Raw genomic sequence first — 12,419 nt, forward strand, 5'->3', positions numbered from 1 at the left:
GCATTAGTGGACAGCCAGGAGATAGGCATACCTGCAGAGGTCTCTAAACTAAGAAAAGACTTTAGAAACATGTACACACAAGGCCAGATGAACCTGGAAAAAGATGAGACCGCTATAAGGAATGAAAATGTAAGCAAGAAATAGCTCCACACATTAAAGGAGAAAGAAAAGAGGTCATCAGAGAGAAGAGAGGCAGAAACACACTAATACTTACTAAAAAATATGACAAGATAATGGCCTACTTGAGAATATATAATGATATAAAACTAATTTAAAGAACAATTTAGCGATGGAAGGCTTAAAGAATAAAATTAACTTTATTATATAGAATTTCTAATGTGTAATAGTTTAGCCTTTCAGCTATAAAGTTAATATTCTGAGAATATTTCAAAAGACATTTAATAAAGATACAAGAACAGTAACAACCCTAAAATGGTTTTAAAAGACATCTATTCAATATAGGCAAGGGTGACAAAAATAAAATTAAACATTTTGAAGCTATCAATAATGTACTTTAAAAGTCATTAATTTTAGAAAATATAATTTAATTTGTATTAATGACAATTTTGAGCCCATACCTGACATTTAAAATACATCTTGGAAATAACTCAACTTTTCCAGGACAAATGGAAAAATGCATTCACGTACAATGGTTTAAAATTACAATACCCACAGCCGGTAATCTTGTCATATAAAAACTAAAATGAAATTTCTTTATCTCTTGCCAAGGGCTCATAAATAAAATATTTTGTAGATCAAGTGTCACATCAATGGCATATCTTATCCTGTAGATGGCCTGTTATCAGCTCCATGAAATGTTCATGCCTACACAATTAAGGGACATGTAAGATGTTACCCAGGTGGTGCAGTGGTAAAGAATCTGCCTGCCGATGCAGGAGAAACAAGAGACAAAGGTTTGATCCCCGGGTCAAGAAGATCCCCTGGATGAGGAATGGCAAACTGCTCCAGTATTCTTGCCTAGAAAATTCCATGGACAGAGGAGCCTGGTGGGCTACAGCCCACTGTTACAAAGAGTCAGAAATAACTGAGCACACAAGATGCCAAAACATAGAGAAATCTAAGTTCAAATTTGAGTTATACTCTTAACAATTTTGTGACCCTGTGGATAAGTCATAAATTGTACATGCTGCAGTTTTTCTTACAGATGGGCTCAGAATGCTCATCTGACTATGTTCCTATAAGAATTAAATGAAATCATGTCTGGAATGTGTACTGTGCTTGGCACAGGCTAAACACTAAAAAAAAAAAAAAAAAAAACAGTACATTTTAAATTAATAATAGCAATTGTATTAGTTTTATCAGTTTTCCTGGTGGCAGATGGTAAAGAATCCACCTGCATTGCTGGAGACCTGAGTTCCATCCCTGGGTTAGGACTATCCCTTGGAGAAGGGCATGGCAACCCACTCCAATATTCTTGCCTGGAGAATCCCATGGACAGAGGAGACTGGTGGGCTACATTTCAGGGTCACAGAGTCTGACACTACTGAAGCAGTACACATGCATGGAACAAACTATTACAAACTTCAGAACTTGAAGCAACATCTATTTAGCAAATCCAGTTTGGCACAGTTAGATTCTCTGTTTAGGGTATTCCTTCCGGAGACTGAGGAAGGATCAGCTTCCACACTCATTCAAACTTTTCACCAAATTCAGTTCTTTGCAGCTGTAAAATAAAGGTCCCCATTTCCTGCTGGCTGCCATGCCTCATCTCCTAGAGGCTGTCAACATTCCTTGCTGCATGACCCTTTCCAGCCGTGAAGAATCTCCTTCACATCAAATTCCTTTTGTATTTCAAATCGCTCCGACTTCTCCATCTCTGACCTCTGGAACCGGATTAAAGGGCTCATATGATTACATTCAAGGATGAGATTGTTAAATAGCATCACTGACTCACTGGATATGAATTGGAACAAGCTCCAGGAGATGGTGAAAGACGGGGAAGCCTGATGTGCTGCAGTCCATGGGTTTGCAAAGAGTCAGAAATGACTGAGCAACTGAACAACAACAACATGATTATGTCAGGCCCTCCCAGATAGCTTCCCTTTATTAAAGCAAAATGCCATATAACAAAACTTAATGATGGGGTTGTTGCCTTCATAGTCCCCAGGATTACAAAGGACTTATAAAACAGGCAGCAGGAATTGTGGGGACTATTTTAGAATTGTCTCCCACAGTAGTTGTGTTAACAAGTCTTAAAAATTGTCTATTGTATAACACTTCCAATCATTTAAAAGTTATCTTTTTTAAGGTTTGAAGAAATCATATGCAATTATGATTTGAAGCCTAATAGAAATCCCTTAAGCTGTTATACCATTAACGTTTAACTACATCTACACCCAGGAGATGCAACATATTTATGGGAGTGTGAATTTCCAAAGAAAAGTCACAAGAAAGTAGACTATAGTTAATTTGTCTACTCATGGCTTCTCAGAAACACTGTATTCCCTTGTTGTGTTTTATACTTCCTCATATGTAAGCTTGAAAGCTAGCTTTAATGTAATTCCAATGTGTGACAAAGAATATCATGCCATTCGCAGATTATGACAAACTTCTGCAACAAGCTGGAAAGGCACCCCTCAAAAGGAGAAGTTTAATCATAGCTAACCTAGGGTAAGTAGTTAAAGATCACCCAATTCCATGAATTCTGTTGGAAAAAAATTACTACTCATTTCTTGTTTTTAAAGGATCTCCCATTTAAATTCATTATTTCCTAAACTGTAAGCAAATCTCCACATTATAACATATTTGCAAGAATCAAAAGGGAGCAGGGAAGTTGGCTGCCCTATGACACATACTTATATGGGAACATTGCACACACAATTTCCTTTGATCTTTTTAACATTCTTAGGAGTGTTGGTTATTTTATACCTATTTTACCTATGCAGAAACTGAGGCTCAGAGAAGGTAACTAGTATGTACAAACACCATAGATTTTTCAGACCAGAATACAAACCTAGGCTTATCAGACTTGATAAGTTGCTTCAATCATGTCTGACTCTTTGAGAACTTATGGACCATAGCCTGACAGGTTCCTCTGTTCACGAGATTCTCCAGGCAAGAGTAATACTGGAGTGGGTTGCCATGCCCTAGTCCAGGTGATCTTCCAAACCCACGGATCAAATTGGCATCTCTTCTGTCTCCTGCATTGGCAGGCAGGTTCTTTATCACTAGCGTCACCTGGGAAGCCCTGGATACACTATTTCAGTTCAGTTCAGTTCAGTCGCTCAGTCATGTCCCACTCTTTGCGACCCCATGAATCACAGGATGCCAGGCCTCCCTGTCCATCACCAACTCCCAGAGTTCACTCAAACTCATGTCCATCAAGTCGGTGATGCCATCCAGCCATCTCATTCTCTGTCGTCCCCTTCTCCTCCTGCTCCCAGTCCCTCCCAGCATCAGAGTCTTTTCCAGTGAGTCAACTCTTCGCATGAGGTGGCCAAAGTATTGGAGTTTCAGCTTCAGCATCAGTCCTTCCAATGAACACCCAGGACTGATCTCCAAGAAAGGCAATGCCAAAGAATGCTCAAACTACCGCACAATTGCACTCATCTCACATGCTAGTAAAGTCACGCTCAAAATTCTCCAAGCCAGGCTTCAGCAATATGTAAACCGTGAACTTCCAGATGTTCAAGCCGGTTTTAGAAAAGGCAGAGGAACCAGAGATTAAATTGCCGACATCCTCTGGATCATGGAAAAAGCAAGAGAGTTCCAGAAAAACATCTATTTCTGCTTTATTGACTATGCCAAAGCCTTTGACTGTGTGGATACACTATACTGCCTGGTAAAATTAACATGGGCCAAAAGATGAAAAGGAAAGTACATCTAGGAGAAAGGGTTCTCGCGTTTTTCAAAGCTGAAATTTATATGACTGATTGCATCACTGCATTATTAATTCCACAAATAATCTAAGTGCCAATTTATTATGTATCAAGCAATGCTGAAATGATTTATCTAAATCACATGGTCTTCTTCTGTCACTTTCTTTAGTTATTTTTTAGCATAATAAAAGCAAAAGCTGTGATTAACATCAAGTAAGGGGTAAACCCCAGCAGAGAGCCAAAGCTTCTGGCTTCAATTCACCAATATCCTAAGAGATTGTACGTTGATTATATAATCAATGTCCTTTCTGTCCTTTTGTATCTGAACCCAGATCCAATCCAAGGTATATGTCAAAGTCAAGGTTGTCCAAGAAATATGATAATGAGACTCCCCTAATCAAATAAATGTGTGGGATTGCCAACCACCCCTCACCTTCCAGAGGCATTTAAACTTGGCCCCCAGAGCAGAGATGTTTTCATTGGAACTCACTGCCTCTCTTGGTTTTGGGGTTCTTGATTCCTGATTTATCAGATAAAGGTTCTGGAGAAACATTCATTGGTCAGAATGCACATTCTATCACAAAATAATCATGTGATGAAGGGCAAATAATTGGTCTCTGGCTCTCCTTTTCATAATGAGAGAAAAAAGTGGAGATCATCAAATTAATACCTGTGGGACTAATAATGAGTATTAAATCATAGGTAAGCTGCTTAGCATATTACCTGGTACTCAGAACATGCTAGATATTATTATTATTGATTCATCACAATCAGGATCATGTTATAATGTTATTAGATAGTCTCTGCAAGACAACTGAACATTTTAAACCATCCAAATGAAACTAATGATGGTTTCACATAATCTCAACATAAAGAAAGGGTCAGTTGCTCAGTCGTGTTCAGCTCTTTGCGACCCCATGGACTGTAGCCTGCCAGGTTACTCTGTCCATGGAATTCTCCAGGCAAGAATACTGTCATGGGTTGCCATTCCCTTCTCCAAGGGATATTCTTGACCGAGGTAACAAACCTGGGTCTCCTGCATTGTGGGCAAATTCTTAACCGTCTGAGGCACCAGGGAAACCCAATCTCAACACAGAAAAATATTTATATTTATGCTACTCAGGCTTATGAAATATATATATATATATTATCTTTTTAAAATTTTATTTATTTTAATTGGAGGCTAATAACAATATTGTAGTGGTTTTGCCATACATTGACATGAATCAGCCATAGGTGTACATTTGTTCCCCATCCTGAGGCCCCCTCCCTATGAAATATATTTTTGTAGCTTTGTTTTTGCTTCTATCACTGGCTCATCAAGTGTTCTCATTTTGGGGTTATAATTCAGTGCTGAATGCCCTACAGACAACAGAACCTTGGTTCACAATCATGCCACATACAGTCCCCCCAATTCAGCAACAGCAAAGGCCACTGAATTAGCCCTTTCCACTATATTAAATCCAAGCTCATCCTGATAGCTGTAATTCTATGTGTTATTGAATTTAAGGTCGAGCACAGCAATTGAACCTATATATCAATCAATATTTTTTCTGAGAAGAGTGACCCATTTTAAGGAATGCTGGAGGTCAAAATTAATGACATTTAAAGATAAAACTCATTGTTAAATGCCTAAAATGTATACCAGAACCCAAAATAAGGAGCTACCCAAAGTATTGATGTGTCTATGTATTTGTATGTATATGAGCATTGGATTCATATACACAGTCAGTTGACAAATAGTGAACTCCAGGTGTGCTGCCAGGCACTGAGGACATAGTAGCAAACTTGAAAGACAAGGCCTCTGCTCCTCATCCATTTAATTCCACTCTCCCTGGCACAGAGATTTGAGATTGCAGGCTAACACTTCAAAGATGACCTCCTTTTAAATCCCTGCAATTCAAGCTCTGGCTTTCCAGCCCAAACAGCAAACCTCTTTATCACTGGGAGTTGGGGAAGAAGGTTTCGAAGGTATATCAAGTCAATTTGTCAAACCAGCATAGCAGTTAACTCATAAACATGCTAAGCATGTTAACCACAAAACATAGCTCCTGAATTATATCTTAAAATCAAATATGACCTGTATCACCAAGTGGTACATATCATCTGTCACTACTAAAGATGAGTGACATCTAAGAAATGGGTACTTCTCCTTAAGAATAGTGTCATTAAGCTGCCAAATATATCCAATTCTTCTGTTTCTAATTAATTGTTAGAGTTGTATATCTCTGACCCCATGAAGTTAAGCATGTCTGTATGCTTTCCTTTGAGCAAAGAATTGAGATGTGATTTTGTGTAAAATCTAGGCAGAAACTTTAAGTGACAATTTGCTCCTGGTCACATCTTTTCCCTGACACAGTGACAAGTAGTATTTTAGATGATGTAGGTCCCTCAGCCTAAAGAACCTAAGGGAGAATAAAGTAGGACAGCCTAATCTCTACATACCTGTCCCCCTCAGTGGACAGCACTGGGTCATGAACAAGATAAATAAGAGAGAAACAAAACATGCTTTGAGTTGAGAGCTGTTACTGCAGCATAAGCTGGTTAATTCAGATTGATACACCTAATAAAAAAAGAACTCTGACACTGTAAACTGAGAGCCAGCTCAGAACAGTGATACACAAAAGCCCTCTTCAAAGTTATTAAGGAATATGCTAGCCAGACTCCTCTGGTGATGGACCAGTCTTACTACACACATTCATTTTCCCTCTTTAACTAAAAAGTTTCAGGTAAAGTCCTATGAAAGAAAACAGGAAGACTAGAAACCTAAAGACAGATAACTTAGTCCAGCATTTGGACCACTTGAATCAGAATCAAGAACTGTTGATGAAATGCAGATGTCTAGGCTCAAACCAAAATTCACTGAGTTTTTGAAGATTTTATAAATTTGCATTTAACAAATTCTCCAAACTGATTCCTTCAGACCCTTCATGAGAAATCTTGGTTTAGGATCAGGGCCTGAGAACTATTAATAATAATATTCAAGTGCGCATTGTTTGAGTTACACAAGGTTTTGCTTTAATTAGAATTAAAATTGATCGGTCTTTAAAATGAAAAAACATCCCACAGAAATTGGTATTTCCAACAACTTGTTAAAAATAACTGGAGTATCCAGCAGCTCTAATCACAAACACTTCTATAGCAATAATCATACGAAACTCAACCCTTTTTAAACAAGTGACAATTCAGTTCTTCAGTTGTTATGATGCTAACCCATTCTTTTACCTGCTCTGCCCAAGAGAAGCATTAGAGTTTTGGTCCTCTTGTTCTGGTTTCCAGAAGCTATGTTATTCATACTGGAGTTTATATTCTGGGAAGTGGGGAAAAACCGAAAGCCACTGAAGAATGTTAAGCAAAGTGAAAGTGGCTCAGTTGTGCCCGACTCTTTGCGATCCCATGGATGGACTATAGTCCATGGAATTCTCTAGGTCAGAATACTAGAGTGGGTAGCTTTTCCCTTCTCCAGGGGATCTTCCCAACCCAGAGATCAAACTCAGGTCTTCTGCATTAAAGGTGGATTCTTTACCAGCTGAGCCACAAGGAAAGCCCAAGAATACTGGAGTGGGTTGTCTATCCCTTCTCCAGCTGATCTTTCCAACCCAGGAATTAAACCAGGGTCTCCTGCATTGCAGGCAGATTCTTTACCACCTGAGCTATCAGGGAAGCCCTAAAGCCCTAAAGTTAAGCAAAAGAATCACATAATCAAATCTAGTTAAAAAGTAAAAATCTACCAATACAGAGAATTGGATAAAGCTAGGTTTATATACTCAAGTGTTTTTTAGAAGACAGCACATCATTTACTTGCCAGGCAGGTAATACGACTGAGTGACATGAGCTGAATGAGGTTTCTGGCTATTAATAAGTGTAGAAGACACACCTCCTCTAACAGGGGAAGTTGCTACTTAGTTTCAATATTGTCTTCAACTCAATTTCTATTTCTGGACATCAGGTATTTTGGCCTAAGATCAGCAAATCTGCCATTTTGAAAGAAAGAAATCCATGATTTTATTAGAAATGTCATGATTTTTAAAGCTTTTAAGCTAATTATTTCTTTAAAAACAAAATCAAGCTAAGCAATCGGGTTGGTATTTATATATTTGCAGACAGCAGACAGAGACTGAAAGAGAGTAAAGAGAATTTGAAAAATCATTCTGATTTTTAGCTTTCATAGCTTGACAAATGTGGATTACCAATAACCATGCAAGAGAACCACAGGGGGAAAAAAAAGCAGTTTCAGTTGGAAAAATTATGAATTCAGTTTTCAGAAGTTTGAGGAACATATGAAAGGACACAGATCATCACTAGTCTGTTCAACTACTCAACAAATATTATGATTACTGTCTACCTTCTAGAAGTGCCACACTTAGCACCAGGCTAGAACAACAGACAAGAGAACTTAGATTCTACTAGGTCAAATGCAGAGTTACAAAGAGTATGTTGATATGATGCCAAGTATAGTAATGGATGATTTGTTCAACAGAGATGTATGTGTGTGAGGGGATGGCAGTCACATAACAATAGTAGAAAGTAAGACATCTAAGCTGGAACCTGAAGAAAGAAAAATGCATTCCCAGTAGGTTCAACAGCTTGTTGGGCTACAGAAAGCGAAATGCATTAAAAAACAAAAACAGAAACAAGGTCAGTGAATCTAAGCCACTTCATGAAAGATGGCATCAAACAGTGAGTGATGAGACCAGAAAAGTGAACAGAGGCCAGAAACAATAAAGACTGCTGCATTAAATGATCTGAACTTGATCCTGAAAGTAGTGAGTGGTCATAAAGAGAGTTCATCTGGGCAATAACAAGCACATTTATGTCAGAAAACAGCCTTGGGATGAAACAGAATCTACATATAGGTTAATATCTGTGTCTATGGAATTGAATGCAATTCTTGTGGGAAAATCATAAAGTGAAAAGCAGCAGGAGTTAACAGGGCTGACTCTTGGAGAAAACTCACATTCAAAAAGAGAGAATACAAAGAGGGACCAAAGACTGAAAGAGATGAAGAGGGTGGAGAGACGAAGAATTAGGAAAGAGGAGTGAGTTTCAAGAGCCAGCAGATCAATGGTAAACAGAGTAGAGAAGACAAAGAGAGTGAGCTTGAAGAGATGTGGCCGTTTATATCATATTCAGAGAGTGTGTCCAGCAATGTTTAGAACACCGGCAAAATTTGGCACACTTATCACTACCTCACTTGTACCAATCACTTCCTAATCAACCTTGCTCAGCTTTAAGAGAAGCTCTTAGTTGGAATTTTCATGCCCTGCAAGTACCTAGTTTTATACAAACTCCTAATTGCTAGCCGTTGAAAGACCCAGCAGCCCTTGTTCTCAGCTGGCCACACTTTTGAAGCCTAGCAGCCTTATTCTGCTAGCTTGTATTCAGGCCCATACTCTGTCTCTCTATTTCTACAATGAAGAAAAAATTGGCTTCAGATGTCTGTTCCAAGAACCTTATTTTCTACTCTATTTGACTTGAAACGAGTCACAGAATGATGGAGAGATTCTAGAAGAAAGGGGGGCATTGCAGGTCATTGACAAGAGTTCCCTTAATTCCTGTTTTGGAAACTGAGGCACAGAGATAATAACTGGCCTTTTATAAAACTAAAGGACTTTTCACCTATAAACTAGTGTGTTTATGCTCTTGTACACTGCTTTGCCCTCACAGCCTCTTCCGATCAAAACAAAGGCCCTTTCCCCTCTTTGCATCTTTAAAATCAAAATACCATTAGTTCCTTAAAAACGTGGATTATTCCTCTGGGTAATAATCTGGTTTCTGTCGGGCACTCTAATACAAACCATAATATTTTTAAAAGGAAATAACACATTTTGTCTGTCCAAAAAGATTCTGGAGCAGCTTAAATAGAATATAAAATAACTGAAAGAGAAAGTTCTATTATTTTTCCATACTTAAGATAGCAAAACATTATTTACTGCAATACTATATTCAGAATTCGATTAATTTTACAATCAATTATTTTACAATTTGAATCAGATTGTATAATCTTTTATACTGAATTAACTCACAAGCGCTGTGTCAACAGATTTTTTTTTTTGCCACACACCTAGCTAACTGCAATATCCAACGATTTTTTTGAAACAGAGTTCAAATATCATCATGGCTTTATCAAAAATTAGTTTTAAATTTTAAATATAGAGATAGGGATATATTCTTATTTTCATTAGACTATACTAATTGTGACTAAGACTATACTAAGTATGACTATAATTAGACTATGCTTAGTTGCTCAGTCATGTCTGATTCTTTGTGACCCCATGGACTGCAGCCAGCCAGGCACCTCTGTCCTTAGGGATTCTCCAGGCAAGAATACTAAAGTGGGTTGCCATGCCCTTCTCCAGGGGATTTTCCCAACCCAGGGATCGAACCCAGGTCTCCCGCATTGCAGGCGGATTCTTTACCATCTGAGCCACCAGGGAAGATAACTGAATAGTGAAATGGTATTTAACACTATACCTCATATCCACAGACTTTAATGGCCAATTTCAGATCAATATTTACTGGCAATTTTGTATTGACGAATGAATGAATTTATGGCATGAATAGGAATTAATTAAAAGGAATGAATTTATCTATGATTATATGCTGATAAAAAGTAAGGTTTATCATTGCAACCTTTAGAAACATAACTTAAGAAGTCCTAATTGGCAGAGTTGGGCTTCCCTGGTGGCTCAGAGGTTTAAAGCGTCTGCCTCCAATGCGGGAGACCCGGGTTCGATCCCTGGGTCGGGAAGATCCCCTGGAGAAGGAAACGGTAACCCACTCCAGTATTCTTGCCTGGAGAATCCCATGGACGGAGAAGCCTGGTAGGCTGCAGTCCACGGGGTCGCAAAGAGTCGGACACGACTGAGCGACGGAACGGAACGGAAACTAGTAACAGTAATAATAAAAAGAATAACTGATAAAAAATATCATGATATTCTTGTTTCACGTATGTTTTATTATTTTATTCCAATGTGATGGAGTAAAATTTCTCTTGTTCCAATTAGCATTAAATTCACACTAGGAAAAGTCATTTGGGATTATGATATACTCTGCTGATGTCTTCAGACAGAAGTATATAAAGTGTCACACCACCCTCTCTGAGCACGTGGGGAAAACTGGAAAAATGACAAGCTGCAAAACAATCCCCTAAAGGGAAAGAATTTGATGAAGTCAGTTTCTGCCCCACTAACCTTCATATCCACTCACTTAAACATGCACCTGAACACTTTTCCTTATCTGTTGATAGATTTCGCTTAACTTCCCAGCTGTTCCCAGGCAGCAGCAACAGCAGCAGAAGTTGCAGCTGCACCCAAAACTGGTAGCAGTCAGTTATCTGAGAGTGAAATGTCTCTTACTAAAAGCTGTCCCCAGAAATGACGAAGACTAAATTGGGTGTGACAGCAGCCAAGGCAGAGTGGCAAAGGAAGGCACATTAGTATAACAAGCCGATCTGCATCTACACACAAATATCTCCAACCTGAGTCAGCACCTGAGCCTCACGGGGCTTCTCATCACCCCTGTATTTCACACATAATAATGTAAATCCTTGGTGACCCTCCCTGATAAGGCTATGAGTCAGACTCTCAGGTTGGTGGCAGCCAAAAACAACTCTAAGAGTTCTTCAGATTATCTGGGAAGCTTGAAAGAATGAAAGTTGAAAGAATTCTGCTACAGAGATGTCTCCTTACTACTTCACCTGCCTGCTGTTTTCCTTTAAGAATTCAGACACTATTATTTGGATTTACATGTTTTAAGAATAACAAGTCAAGTTTTGGTATTTATTTTAAATGGCAGCATACCATGATAGTAGTACTACTGATCATATGATGCAATGTATGGTTTTCTTGCTAGTTCTCTTTGATCTTGTAATTCTGTAATCATTACTAAGGCAAAAGCTACTCAAAATGATAAATGGATACTCAGTTTTAGTTTTCAGCTATCAAGGTATGTTGTTCTCTTAGTGACGCTCTAATGACAACTCCTTTTAAAATACTTCTACACTCATCCCCATTGCATTACAATATTTTTATTATCTACATCCATCCCATTCATTCTCTTAAGATTTTAGAGTTTCTCTTCCTCTAGTCGCTGTTGGAAGATTCCTTTGCTATTCTACAAAGCACAATAATCAGCCTCACATTTTTTGCTTCAATGATTATCCTCTCACATGCCCTAGATAACTAATTAAATCTACCTTCCCATATTCCCCTCTATCCAACCTGAACACCAGCCTTACAATTCCATCTCCTTTTAACTAAGACATCCTTTCTCTTGGTAGCCAAAACTTCAATCTTCCTTGCAAACCTGGCTGGCCTTTTAGCCCACTATTTCCTTTTTTGAGAAATTGGGGAGGTCCTCTATGCACAATGCTAACAAAACTGAATTTTTCCATTTACCCTAATTCTCTGCCTAAGGCTGATTTGCTTAATTCTCTTGTAAAATCTTCATATTATTGAAAAATGTGAACCCCCCAACCCAAATACCTGAGTAGTAACAGCATTTTGCTTCAAAATCCAAAATCTTCTCATGAGAAAATAGGAGTAAACTGGAAGCCTCTCATCATTTTGTAAAACATTT

The 12,419-nt window shown here is 38.4% G+C and overlaps 1 protein-coding gene across 3 annotated transcripts in view; it reads right to left on the reverse strand.

Annotated features, from left to right (window-relative positions):
* The window catches only part of GABRA2 (gamma-aminobutyric acid type A receptor subunit alpha2), a 156,681-nt gene that overhangs the window by 126,899 nt on the left and 17,363 nt on the right, over positions 1-12,419 (reverse strand). The gene's annotated exons all lie outside the window — the stretch shown is intronic.

This window comes from Moschus berezovskii, chromosome 5 (genome assembly GCF_049115385.1).
Source record: "Moschus berezovskii isolate FMDL1 chromosome 5, NW_MosBer_1.0, whole genome shotgun sequence".
Taxonomy (NCBI): domain Eukaryota; kingdom Metazoa; phylum Chordata; class Mammalia; order Artiodactyla; family Moschidae; genus Moschus; species Moschus berezovskii.